The sequence below is a fragment of the Triticum dicoccoides genome, chromosome 3B (assembly GCF_002162155.2).
Source record: "Triticum dicoccoides isolate Atlit2015 ecotype Zavitan chromosome 3B, WEW_v2.0, whole genome shotgun sequence".
Lineage (NCBI taxonomy): Eukaryota > Viridiplantae > Streptophyta > Magnoliopsida > Poales > Poaceae > Triticum > Triticum dicoccoides.
The window spans coordinates 832,345,647-832,359,631 of NC_041385.1; the positions used below are offsets into that span (position 1 = coordinate 832,345,647).

The window sequence follows — 13,985 nt, forward strand, 5'->3', positions numbered from 1 at the left end:
TGTGGCCCTTCATCAGAAACAGGATAAGCATCATTTTTGGCTCAAGAGACAGATGCAAAGCCTCTTGGTGGATGTCAGTCGCATTCGCAACCTTGCCACCAAGAATGCCTTTGTTGCTCATGAAACTTGCCGGCGATCATGGAAGAGCCTGACCCTGCTTAGTGCTGAAGCAGATCTTCAAGACGACGGCTTCAATGAAAGATTCCAGTTTGACTCCACTCCTCCACGGAATGCTGTCCTACGAAGAACTCCATCTCTTGAAGACTCTGAATATTCTTCCTCCGCGGCAACGATAAATGCCAGAGTGATCGATGATGAAGATGATGCTACTTCACCATCTCCTACTTCTGTATGCATCGACACTGCACCAAGTTCGTCTGCACCGCCAAACGACAATGACAACCCTGCTGCTTCAACTACTCCTCATGAGGACGAGTAGATGCTCTATGTCTTCAAACCTTTTTGGTCATTACTGACAAAAGGGGGAGAAGCGTATGAGTTGATAGTCTTCAAGCGGGTTCATATGGGCGGTTGCATTATATTTTGCCTCGTGCTTACAACTCTCGCTTCTTAAAACATTTGGTTCTTTGAGTTGTAACACCTAAACTTGATGGTCGTCTGCTACTTACTTAAATTCCGCATGTGCGATGATAACTTCCGCACTTAGATCATCCTGCAGACGTCCATTTTTCATTATGCATGTCATCTTATATGCTATATCATTTCATGCATGATGAATTATCTTCATAAGTTGAAGTGGATCTCCACAAGTACAACCTGCCATGTGCATTTGCATTCCAAAAGCAAAATTACTTATATGCACATCTTCAGGGGGAGCCCTTGCTACTTATGAAGACAATTCCTATCATTTACAATTTCACATACTTTATCCCCGTTGAAAACTTCAACCAGTTTATCATCAATCACCAAAAAGGAGAGATTGTAAGTGCATCTAGTGCCACCCCTAGTTGGTTTTGGAGTATTGACGACAAAGTTGGTTGAGGGACTAATGCGTTTGTGAGAATTGCAGAATAACGCAGGTAGTGTCCCTCAATGATTCGGTTTACCTACCGGAGATGACCCCTAAAAATGTATGAAGACATTGAAGACAATGGTGGTACGAGAAGATATTCATATTAAAGACTATGACATGAGAAGACATTGCGTGAAGACTATGGAGCGCGAAGACTGTGTGGATTCGTTGCTTCCTTTTCTTCTTTGTTGAGTCATAGGAACCACCGTACTGTTAAGTGGGGTCCAAGTGAACTAAGTCAGAGTGACTGAAGTGATGCTCAACCCAAATCCTATGTCTTCGAGCGAAGACAATGAGAGCAAATCTTATCCAGAGCTGGATAAGTCAGCTTTGCTTGTAGCCCAAGTAAAGTTGCCGTGTGTGTTTGAAATCTGACCGTTGGAACACGTGTCAGATCCTTAGTGACCCAGGGTCATTTTGGACAAATCAGGTCGGGTTGCCTTGTGGCTATAAATAGCCCACCCCCTACACCATAAATTGGTGGCTGCTCAGAGTTAGTATACGGCTTTCGTCGTTTGAGAGCAATCCACCTCGAAGCATTTGAGAGAAATCCTTGCGAGGACAAAGCCCAAACACCCAGAGCCAAAGAGTGTTAGGCATCACTGAAGTCTTTCTGTCTGTGTGACCTGAAGACTTATTACACTTGAGGACTGTGTATCCTCCAGCCGGTTAGGCGTCTCGTTCTGAGCATCCAAGAGTCATTGTGGATTGCCGGGTGAACGGAGTCTGTAAAGGTTCGGAAGTCTACCTTGAAGACTTACCAGAGTGATTGGGCGAGGACTGGGTGTCCTTAGCTCAAGGGGAATAAGGTGAAGACACGGTCTTCTGAGTTGAATCTCAGCCTCCCTAACCAGACGTACAGTTGTCACAGCAACTGGAACTGATCCAACAAATCCTGTGTCTTCAACAAGTGACTAGTTCTATCTCTTCCCTCCTTTACTTTGAGTTTGTCTTCTTGAAGTCATTGCTTATCTGTCTTATCTGATTGACTTCATTGCTTGACTACTATTGTTGATTGGCTTCATACTATCTTCCATCCTGATCCTACTACCTAGCTGCTATTAGTCTTCGTATGATAACGCTATTGCATACTTGACTATGGCTTGCTTGTTGTAGTCTATCTTCCGCTGCATATCAATTAGGTTATTTCTATTGTTTGTCTTCGAAACTTCCAAGTTTTGAAGACTTCCATAAAAATCGCCTATTCACCCCCCCTCTAGTCGATAACTAGCACTTTCAGCTGGCCTAGCTGGCGACAGCTTCCCAGCCAAAGGTCGGCCAAGCGCCACGAACACGCGTCGCTAGGCTGCACGTGGCACGCCGCTAGCCCGCGTCAGCCTGAAGCTAGCAGCCTAGCCGGTGAACGCCCAGCCGACGTGACGACCAGCGCACGCCGCAAGCCAGTGGTGTGCCACGTGCAGCCTAGCGAAGGGCCTAGCCCTGCCAGGCCACACGTGACAGGACGCCGCCGCAGGCCACGCCCACCATGCCGCAACCTTGGCCCTTGCGTTGGATCCATTGTGGCCAACCCCAAAGGTTACGCTTCTGCCGTGCATTAATGCACCCGTGTATCGTAGGGTAGTGGGGATATTGGGTGCAAACGATCCCACTACCCCATGTCCCCCTCAGGTTTTAAATGGAGGGGGAGGGGGAGCGGCCGAGGCACTCTCCACTCTGCTACAACACGCTCTAACCCCCTCGCTTCGTCTTCTTCCTTGTGCACGCCCGCAGAGCTTCATCGCCACGCCACTCGGCCCCGTCGCCGTTCCGTCGTGCACACGCGTCCCACTGGGTAACTTCAGAGGTCTCCCCCGCGCCTTCGATCCGCATCCGCGCCGGTGTCCCTGCCCCATACGGACATGGCGGGACCGAAAGGCTCATGGTAGAAGGCTTGGTGGTCACCGAGGACGACATCCAGTAGTTACGCCAGGCGCGAAAGATCCCACCGGCAGAGAGGGTGGCCGCCCACGCCGCCGGGAGCGAGATCGTTCCAGAGCCACGGGAAGGCGAGCACGTGGTGTTCGCCACACACTTCTCCCGCGGCTTCGGCCTCCCCACGAGACCCTTCTTCCGGCGCTTCCTCACCTTCTTCGGGTTGCAGCCGCATCACCTCAGCGCTAACTCCATCCTGCAGCTCGCCGCATTCGTGGTCTTCTATGAGCGGTACCTTGGCGTCTTGCTGTCAACGAACCTTTGGGGCCGGCTGTTCTTCCTCCCGCTCGGACGGTTGGCGGCGTGATAACCGCCTGCGGGGCAGCCTTCATCTACGTTCGGCCGGCTGGCGGCTTCCTGAAGCTGCCCCTAGTCAAGTTGGCCAAGAAATGGCAGCGAACTTTTTTCTACGTGAAGAATGTCGACCCGGCCGCCGAGGGCATCAACCTGCCCTTCTTCGACAAGGCCCCACCGGTTGCGAGGTAGAACTGGGGCCACGATCCGAAGCAGACGAATCAGGTGGTAAACGCCATCTGCAAGCGGTTGAAGCATAGAAGCAGATGCTGGACCAGGAGCACATCGTCCTGACGGATTTTATTGCAACATTCATCGGTCACCGGGTGCAGCCTCTACAACGCCGGCCACACCGAATCTGCAACTAGAGCGGCCAACGTGATCCCTGCCAGCTCCCGGTCGTCAACCTTACAGCTACAGCTGGCCCAGATCGCCCACCGCATTAATAAAATCACCAACGCCAAGCACAAGGTGGACGACTAGTTCTGGGGCAAGGAGCCCGCCTGCCGGAACTTCCCGGCGCATACGGTACGTTTTTGCTAGGATCGGCCATTTGCCCTTTCCGCCTGGCCATTCGATTGTGGGTGCGCAACGGATGCTAGGTCCAGCCATGGTCGGCGCAGAAGCAAGCGAGATAGCCCTTGGCAAAGTTGGTGCCATTTTCTATGATGATGTTGTGGGGGATGCCACAGCGGAGAGGGATGTCTTTGATGAGCATGACTGTCGTGGGGTCGTCGAGTTTTTTTGATCAGCTTGGCCTCGACCCACTTGGTGAACTTGTCGACGGCGACCAACAGGTGCGTCATGCCGCCTCGAGCGGTCTTGAATGGACCCACCATGTCGAGGCCCTAGACGGCAAAGGGCCACGTGATGGGGATGGTCTTGAGAGCCGGAGCTGGCTGGTGGCTCCGCATGCTGAAGCGCTGGCAGCCGTTGCACTTGAGGGCCAGCTGTTTGGCATTCTCCAGAGCAGTTAGCCAGTAGAAGTCGTGGTGGAAAGCCTTGGTCACGATGGCTCCTGAGGAAGCGTGGTGGCCACATTCCCCCTGGTGGATGTCTTCCAGGAGCCGGCGCCCCTTGTTATGCTCGACGTAGCGCTGGAACACGCCAGGCATGTTGCGTTTGACGAACTCACGGTTGATGATAGTGTAGGCTGGAGCGCGACGTTGGATCTGCCGGGTCACGACCTCGTATGAGGGAAGCTCACCACTCACGAGGTAAGCGAGGATTGGCTGCGCCCAAGAGGGCGCCTCTACCATCAGGATGGCCGCCTCGACGGGGCCGGCAGGGCCAAGAGCCCCTGGGCCGGAGCCGGCAACCCCCGGGAGCACCGAGACAGCAGCCACGGGGTTGGAGCCAACAGCCCTCGAGTCTGCCGGGCCGAAGATGGATTCGGAGTCCGGGGGAGGGCTTCATGGAAGGCTTGTGCAGATGCTCGAGGGAGACGCCGGCTGGGATGGCCTGCCGGGTGGAGCTGATCTTGGCCAGCGTGTCTGCCGCCTCGTCGTCAACTCGAGGGACGTGATGGAACTCGCAGCCCTTGAAACCGCCGCAAATCTGTTGGGCCAGAAAACAGTGGCTGGCCATGTTGGTGTCCCACTCGTAGGAGGCCTGCTGCACCACCAGGTCATAATCCCCAAAGCAGAGAATGCGCCGGATGCCAGTCCCTTGGCATATGCCGGAGGCCGTGGACGAGGGCCTCGTGCTCCGCCACATTGTTAGACGTGGCGAAGTAGATCTGCAGCGCGTACCTCAGCCAGTCACCCTTGGGGCAGGAGAGGACGATGCCAACACCCAAGCCGAAGCGCATCTTCGAGCCGTCAAAATGCATCCGCCAATGCATGGAGTCGGGAGGCGGCGGAAGGTACTGGGTTTCCGCCCAATCGACGAGGAAATCTGCCAACGCCTGCACCTTGATAGCCATCCAGGGCTCGTAGAGGATGGTGTAGGCAGCCAGCTCGATGACCCACTTGGCAACCCGGCCGGTGGTAGCCCGGTTGTCGATGATCTTTGAGAAGGGGGACGTGCTCACCACTGTGATGGAGTGCTCCTGGAATTACCGCTTCAGCTTCTTAGCTGTCAGGTACACGTCATAGCACATCTTCTAGTAGTGGGGGTAGTTCTGCTTGGAGATGGAGAGCACCTCGCTCGGATAGTACACATGCCGCTGGATCGGCTGCACCTTGCCCTCCTCAAGGCGCTCCACCACCAACACCACACTGACCACGCGAGTGGTGGCGGCGATGTACATTAGCATGGGTTCCTTCTCAGCCGGCGCGGCCAAGATGGGTGTGGTGGAGAGCATGCGCTTGAGGTCGCGGAAGGCCACGTCCGCCTGCGGCATCCATTCGAACTCGGTTGTCTTCTTTATCAGCTGGTACAGGGGCAGGGCCCTCTCCCCCAGCCGGTTGACGAACCGACTGAGGGACACCAGGCAGCCGATGAACTTCTGGACGTCTCCCAGGCAAGCCGGCTTGTGCATCCGCTAGATGGCCTTGATCTTCTCGGGATTGGCCTCGATCCCGTGCTCCGCAACAAGGAAATCGAGGAGTTGGCCGGCTGGCACGCCGAACACGCACTTCTCCGGGTTCAGCTTGATCTGGAACTTGTGCAGATTCACGAACGTCTCATTGAGATTGTCCAAGAGGGAACGTCTCATTGAGATTGTCCAAGAGGGTGAGGTGTTGCTTGGTCTTGACCACGATGCCGTCGACGTACATGTGCATGTTGCGGCCGATCTGCGAGAGAAGGCACTTCTGCATGCAGCGCTGGAAAGTGGCGCATGCATTCTTCAGGCCAAAAGACATGGTGATGTAGCAATACACCCCGAACGAGGTGATGAAGGATGTCTTGAGCTGGTCGGTCGGGCTCAGCTTTATCTGGTGGTAGCCTGAGTAGGCGTCCAGAAAAGACAGGAGCTCACAGCCAGCCGTGGAATCGATGACTTGATCGGTACAGGGCAGAGCAAAAGGATCCTTGGGGTAGGCCTTGTTCAGGCTGGTGTAGTCAATACACATGCGCTAAGTCCCATTCTTCAGCACCAGGACTGGGTTGGCCAGCCACTCTGCGTGAAACACTTCCATGATGAAGCCGGCTGCGCGCAGCCAGGCGATTTCTTCATCAATGGTTCTTCGCTTCTCCTCGGAAAAGCGGCGGAGCGGTTGCCGGACCGGCTTGGCATCCGGCAGGACGTCGAGGTGGTACTCGGCGAACTCCCTCGGGACACCTGGCATGTCTTTGGGGGACCATGCAAAGATATCTCGATTCTCATGGAGGAAGCCGATGAGTTCGCTTCCTATTTGCTGTCGAGGCGGGTGCCCACGACATCCGGCTAGACAAGTACGCCACCGTACTCGTCGTGGACGCCGTCGTTGCCGGCTGCGAAGGCGGAAGGTCCAACTGCACTGGCAAGTGGTGTGGGTGGACGGCTTCGCACCGTTGTGGTGTTTGCATGGCGCATCGAGCATCTGCTTGAAAGTGAGCTTGGGCTGCCGCTGCTTCCCGCCGGTTCGCTGGCGCCGGCTACCGGCCTATTCGACCGATTGCTCCTCCTCGACGTTGCGACTTGATGGCTGTTGTAGCGGTTTTTTGACTGCTCGCCCTTCCGCTTGCTGTTGTCGTTCTGTTGCCACCTCGAGGAGCCGGAGCCGCCGTCTCCAGCCGGTCAGGGCTTAGCCGGCTGGTCGTGGATAGCCTTGCCGGCTACGTCAAGCCGGATCTGCACTAGCATCACGGAGTCAGTGGTAGCGTACTTGTCCTCCATGGCCATGAGATCCGCCATGGTCGCCGTCTCCGAGCGCATGAGCTTGTGTTTGAGCATACCTCTCGGCACCCCTCGGTGAAGTACTGGATCGCATGTACCTCGTGGACCCCCTAGAGGGAGTTGTGTAGCTCCGTCCACTGCGTGAGATAGTCGCGGAGGGACTCGTCCTTCTCCTGGACATTAAGAGAGCTAGCTGGGGTGACCGGGGCACTTGTACATGCCGGTGAAGTTGCGCACGAACACCTCCTCAAAGTCGAGCCTGGGGTTGATGTTGTTGGCGGCAGGCTGTTCAGCCACGCCCGAACCGAGCCAAGCAACATGAGGGGTGCGTAGCGCACTGCCACGCGCTTGTTGCCGCCGGCAATGCCGACGCCTGTGGTGTAGTCGGTCAGCCAATCATCCGGCTTGGTGAACCCGTTGTACTTGGGGGTGTCTCAAGCTAGCGTGAAACCCTTTGGAAAAGGTCCCTTGCGGATGTGCGGCCCGAAGCAGGCCAGACAGATAGTGCTTTCCTTCTTTAGGGCGAGGGAGCGCCCCAACCGCTCAATGCGTAGCGGGCATCATGCTCATCATGGGGTGCGCGAGGCCCCAATCGGTCGGTGACCGCAGGGCGCGCAACCGGCCCCACGAAGGCCGGTCGGTCCCGCCGCGCGGGCGTGGGTTGCCGGGCTGGCTAGTGGCAAGCCCCACCAGCCGGCGCGTCCACCCGGCTATTGACAGTCGCTTGGTCGCAGTTGTGTCTACCCCGACTGCCCTGTAACCGGCTCCCATGGCTGCTGTCGTGCAGGGAAGATGTTTGTTGCGTGGGCCTAGGACCCCCGATCGGTTGTCGGTTGTCCATCCAAGGCGAGGGGATCCCGAGCCGAAGGCAAACGGCTGGAGCGGATCCCATTGTGCATGTTGCTGGTCCACAACAGCAATGAGGTCGAGGATGTGCTGCTGTTGCAGCCCTTCGCCCTCCAGGCCTTCCTAGTTTGGCCACGGATGACAGGGGTGTTGTAGGTGGGCCGGTTCATGTCCAGCATCTGGCCGAGGGCCCCGCCGCGACGCTGCACCTCCCCGAGCCGGCTGCGCCCGTCAGAAGCCGAATTGAAGCCATGGGTGGTGGTGTACTTGCGCCGCGCGGACTCCATACGGCGATGCATGGCGGCAAGCTCCGTGGCCCCGTCGAGCAGGCCACGTGTGCCTCCTCGAGCTCTGTCGCGGCAGCAGCGGGGTCGGCGTTGGGCACGATGGGTGTGCGCAGGTTTTGAACCGCCGCGTGCAGCGGGTTCACCCGGTTGGCACGGGTCGCGGTCGCTGCGCCTAGGTCCTTGCTGAAGTCGGTGTTGTGGCTAGAGCAGGTGGTCAGCCCTCCACCTGAGTGCAGAGATCCATGACGTCGCCAGAGACGCCGGGGAGCGACGGGTCGGCGAAGGTGAGCACCCCGCTAGGGTACTCGTCTGGGACGAGAGGAACATAGACGCGGAGCTCGCCACACGGGATGATGGAGCTGCTTGAGGGGGAGGCAGCATCTATGAAGCGCACTGCATCGTCGCCAGCACCGTCGAACGCACCAAGCCTGCTGACTAGGTCATGCGCGGTGCACTCGCCGGAGGGAGTGAAGGGTCTTGTCCGAAACATGACTACGACCGGCGCCGTGTCAGGACCCACGGTAGGCGCCAACTATTGTGGTGTTCTCACGGCAGATGCCATGGAATGGCTTATCGAGGGTGGTTGGGGCCGATGAGTGTCGGTGGCGTTCGGATGCGAGATTAGGCACGAGCATTGCAAACACAGAGATGTACTCAGGTTCAAGGCCCTTCGAGGGAGGTAATACCCCTAGTCCTGCAAGGATCACTATGGAGATCACAAGGAATACATAGTTGCCCCTGGAACTGTTTGGGTGGAGGAAGGAGAGGGCTCTAGCTCTGCTCTCTGCCTCGTGGGTGCGAGTGTGGTGGTAAGAATGAGCCGACCCCTTCCTAGGGGGGCTCCTAGGAGGTCTTATACTTGGGCCTCCCAGGTTACAAAATATCTGAGAGAGGGGCGGGCCCCGGCTGCCGGCGTCTCTGGCTACCGGTGGGGCCCGCCGGCTGCGAGGTACTATTGGCCGTGTGGCCCGCCGGCTGCTTGTCACTGTGGCGCGTAGGCCGTGGCGTCACGAAGTGGTTGACGCGATGCGTCTAAAGTGTCGGGCCATCCGGGAGTTGGTCACCTCGGTCAGCGGTACCGACGGCACTGTAGCACGCTCTCCATGACGTGGGGGTCGCCTCGCCCTGTTGTTGGGACGGATGGATAGGACGGGCGCTGACCCAGCCAGCTGCCGACTACGCCCAGCCGGCCATGAGGGCGCCCAGCTTGCCCGATGTTTTAAAATGTCGTCTTGTATCCCTGAGCCTACCCGGGGGTCATCCCCCGACAAGGTGCCTATTATTTAGTAGTTGGAGGCGTTCAACTGTATGTGATATGAATGGGTAGCAGCTTGATGGTGGTGTGTCCAAGCAATATTGTTTGTGCGCGCATGCATTTGCATATATGTACATGTAATTGGGGTACCGATTACCTTCAAAGAAATATGTCAGATATTAGAAAGAAAAAAAATCTAGCTTACATAAGAGATGTACAGGTATGGGCATAGAAGAGTAAGACTAGTCATCCAATGTATAGAGTTTACCTTACATTTACCACGTTGACAAGGTATAAGAGGGCATTGTGCTGTATCAAAGCTAAAACTTCATTGGCAACTCCAACATATGTGTGCAATTCTTAAAAATATCGAAAAGGCCTAGCAGAAATACATAAATCATCAGTCTACCAAAATGGAGACAGATTCAGACACCACAGGTTAAGATGAGCTTACTGGGATGTAAGTTAGGATCTATTTCTGTAAGAAGCTCATGGCGACTGGAAAAATCACCAGCATCTTTTGGATTTCTCCTTGATCTTACAACATTTCTTGGGGAACCATATACAAATAGAAGAAAAAGAATCAGCCACAGTAAAAAAATTATTGAACCACTGTACTCCCTTCTTCAAATAGAACTCGTGAATTGGCAACCAATGTAGAAAAACGTCCAGCACTCACAACTTAACTAGAGTTATAGACTTGTAGCATGTAAACAGCATGAATCATTAAAGCCAAACATGAGGAAAGGCAAACAACAGGTATTCAATGCACAATTTGATGGGCATGCAGAAAATATTCAGTGATCACAAACAGATGAACAAATCAGACAGCATAAACAATACAGAAAATGGTGAACGCTGTCAACTTGGTAATGAAGATCATACCTTACAGAAACAAGGTCAGATTTCTTTTCTAGATTTGAAGATTGACCTTGCCAATAGGTGTGCAACCTTCCAGATGGATCGCATGGATCAGTTCTGACCATTTGGCTCACAGGAACCATTTGAGATTTTTCTCCTACAGCATGATATAATTATAGTAAAGATTATTCGCTGGAACGGGAGGTGGTGGTTTCACACGCCCTTTACTAGATATCTCAATAGTAATACACAGTTAACTAATGTGCTGTAGCAGTATACTTAGAAAACATTTTAGCTTGAAATATGGATATGATATATGCTACGTACGTACCAGTAGGGGTGCTGACCTCGGTACCCATATCCTTTAGTGTGTTAGCTTGAGTATAAGCGCTAGAGGTTAGTGCCTGCAATGCACATGGAACAAGCATCACTGACGTGCGCAAAAGTTCACATCAAAACGCAAAATACACATGCACATAGCTTTCATAACTGATATAGCTAAAGTTTATCTGCAAATTATATTTGTTTATATTCGCATGCCATAAATTGTTGGACTGTTTATTCCAGAGAATACGGGGGTAAGTTGCTTCCGCAAACAGGCACGTCTACAAATTAGCTACTAGCACATCCATCAACTATTAAACTACAAGATGTGCTTGGCCAAATGTAGAAACCCAGATGGATTTTTGTAATATACTGCACTTTAAAGTTTAAACATTCAAAGAGCCAAAGATTATAACAATCTACTCGGAAGGAGCAAATGTACACCATTGACCATAGACGTGCCATAGTATGAGTACAAGGTGAGACTTGACTCTAAATCTAGTCTTGACTATTCCAGCAAGGATCATCTAGTAATGTCAATTTTCCAAGAGAGCAAGTTTTGAGAAAATGACAACACACGAATTTCAGCATGACTTTCTGCAAGTGTTTGTGTATATTTGAAAATTGATGCACTATGCAACTGGTAGTAGCTTTGGAAGATATACTGTCTCCAAAGATAGAGAGAAGCAACCATATGAACACTTAACAATTGATCTCTGGCAATTGCCGCACCATATCAACTGTGATGAGACACAAAAAAAAAACTATCTTTGGGTTTGTGTAAATGTAAATTGAACAATTGAATAACCTGAGTTTGGAATATCCTTGTGTTATTACAGTTCATCAGTTTTTCCTCAATAGCATCTTTAATATTTTTTTCAATAATACACCCTTGATTCAAGATGCTAACCTGCAAGACAAAAAGGAATCAGTGAAATCGTTTGTGCTCTAATTGAAAATTTTCAGATATGCTTGAACATCAGGCACAAAATTTTGCCACAAAATACCTCCTTTTTGGTTGGATGTATATTGACATCCATGTGTTCTGGTGGAAGATTGAGGGACAGTATATGAAGGGTTTGGATGCTTGAGGCAGTATTGCAGATTACACAAATTCAGTAGCCCTTTTCAAAGAAGTGCAGTCTACAAGTCTATCTGAAGAGGAGATATGGACAGTTATGGGATAAAGCAAACTAGGCACAGCCATGATAATAGAGAAACTATACTTTACTAATTCACTGACAGAAAATACATAACAGTTCAATCACAGTGGATGCATCATTTAAAACATTGTTGGTATTACAAAATTATTCTTTAAAAGATATCCCTTGTTCATTGAAAATATATGAACAAGATGCGGCCAGATTACTCTGATCAGAGTACATAGCATCTGAAGTTCTGAACATGTGTATCTACATGGGCATCGCATTACATTTTTAGTGCATATGAAATCAACAGAATTTACTTACAGAGGAAAAGGCTCTAGTGCCTTGTAATTTGTATACCATTTATGAAAAGAATCATAGTAGTCTTTTTTGCCACATAATTTGCATTTGAGATGAAACCATCCATCTTGAATATTTCATCTACAGCATCTCATATGAAACATGTATTTCCATCAGATCACGAACAACCGAAGCCCCATAGACATTCCTAATAGCATCTAGCCTTGAAGACATGTTCCCACTGTGAACATCTGCTCTATTGACTCCATGCTGTGACAGAGGAGGAGGCAAATATCACCTTCTTAAAACTCACGAATTCACAAAAGACTGCTATATTTACCTTTCTGCAAGAGAAGTTCACATTGATGTGATGGACCGTAAACCGACTGATGAAGTCCACTATCTTTGGATAGTCATCACTGGAGTTCTGCAGTGTTTTCCTACGAGCTACCATATTGTAAAATAAATTTTCAACCTGCATATTAAGATTTTTTTTCTTGTAAAAATCGCAATGCATAGCCCATAGAGCAATAGTACTATGCAAAGTTGCAAACTCACCATGACTTGAGTTCCTTTAACCGCAGCACAGGGCTTCGGGTCATTCTCCATTACTCCATCCCTATAAGAAACTCTGACAAGAAAACATGATGATAATAATAATCATTAACAAACGACCCTAGAGTCAAGCAAAAAGATTTAATAAAGTTGCTCATGGACTGACCTGTAGCCATGCAGTTGGCCTTCTGTTATTGTTGTCACCGTAACATGGCCAACATAAGTCATACTGGCCAAAGCCTCCCCTCTGAACCCCATGGATTTTATTGTCTGTAGGTCCTCATATGCAGACAGCTTTGAGGTAGTATGTCTCTCACACAATATTGGCAAGTCCTCACACTGAAAGGAAACCAAGTTTAGCTGACAAAAGTGATGGTCAACAATGCTAGCGCAAATGCTTGACATATGAGACGCTTAAGAAATACTCCGTATTCTCAACATGCCCAACTCTTCAAATACCAACAATCAATACTGTAATCATATGGCACCCTGCAGGCGCCTAGACCTGCCCCCTTTATAGCACAAAACAAGCCCAGTTCGTAGTATCATAGACAACTAAATGCTGCTCAAAGGCAATAAGCACTAACAATCTCAAATGCCCTCATTTGCCCATGGCATAGCAGCCCCTATGCAGTATTTTACTGCCTGAGTCGGAACAAACAGACACAGATCCAGTGTAGAAAATCACCAAGACCAAAATTCCCCAATCATTCGCCCACATGGCCCTGTACGCACTAAGGATTAACAGCTCGCAGTCAACAGAAATCACGATTAACAGCTCGGATTTGAAGGATTTTCGCACTAGCAGGCGCCCGCGGCAGCACCAAGGGTTGGGGAGATGGGGAATTGGTTCCGGGGTTTAGGGTTTAGGAGGAAGCGAGCGGGCGAGCGTACCCGGATGCCGTGGCCGTCGTCGGAGACCTGGATGAGCTTGAGGCCGCCGTCCTTGACGGTGACGGAGACGGTGGAGGCGCCGGCGTCGATGCTGTTCTCGACGAGCTCCTTCACCGCCGCCGACGGCCGCTGGATCACCTCCCCCGCGGCGATGCGGTTCACCACCGACTCCTCCAGCCGCCGGATGCGGGGCGGGGCCCCGCCCCCACCCCCGCCGCGCGGCGCCGGGTCGTCGGCCTCCATGCCCGCCGCGCCGCGCCGCGTGTGGGGACCGGGCCGAGGAGGTGGGGAATGGGGAGGGGAGGGAGGTTCCGCCGATTTTGGTATTCGCGCGCGCGACACTGATTATTGTTGGGTTTATTTTCAGCTTTTGTATTTATCTAGACCACAAGATTTTGATCCAATAGCCCAAAACAGATCAGCACTATTCATATTCTTCCTAGGTTCCTTCTTCCTTCTCACGCACGCCCCAGCATGTCCCGCCCCAAACGCCGGC

General features: G+C 52.1%; 1 pseudogene; it reads right to left on the reverse strand.

Annotated features, from left to right (window-relative positions):
- The window catches only part of LOC119280201, a 38,933-nt pseudogene extending 25,201 nt beyond the window's left edge, over positions 1 to 13,732 (reverse strand).
- Between the last annotated feature and the right edge of the window lie 253 nt (positions 13,733 to 13,985).